A 606-nucleotide genomic window follows, 5' to 3' on the forward strand; every position below is an offset into this window, starting at 1 on the left:
AAAAAAAGTCAAAAGAAAATGTGACAAGTATAAGCAGACTCAGCAAATAAATCCTGTGATTTAATTGTCCACTATAGCTACCACTGCAGATTTATCATCCTTTATCATATCATTTATCATATCATCATTATTATCATCCAGTTATCCTCAGGGTTTTTCCTAATTTGAGATTTTACCAGAGCTCTTTTAATTATCTTTAATTATCATCTCTCTGAGCCATTTTCAGCTGCAGTGGTTTAATGGCACCTGACTGGAGAATTATTTATAATGTTGATACCCAGCTCTTTATTTTCACACAGTAGTAGTGGATGGAAATATGGAATAATTTGCATTTTCTTTGGCAATTTTTTTTCTGCACCTCTTTGCACCACATTTGGGTGGAAACCTGTAAAGGTTGAAAAAAATGAATCAGTGACCAAAATCCACTCTGATAGACCATTCAATTTGGAAGATTGTTAGCCTCTCAGATACATTAAAGTCATCACTAGACTAGACTTTTTACCAATGCTAGCAGTGTGCTCTGGAAAGCGTTCAGAGATAGGTACTCTGGACTTTAGACTGACATCTTGGCAAATATTGACATTTATGCTCCCCAGAGGATAAATC

Source organism: Morone saxatilis, unplaced genomic scaffold, assembly GCF_004916995.1.
Source record: "Morone saxatilis isolate NCDOM2014 unplaced genomic scaffold, NCSU_SB_2.0 Contig3, whole genome shotgun sequence".
NCBI lineage: Eukaryota > Metazoa > Chordata > Actinopteri > Moronidae > Morone > Morone saxatilis.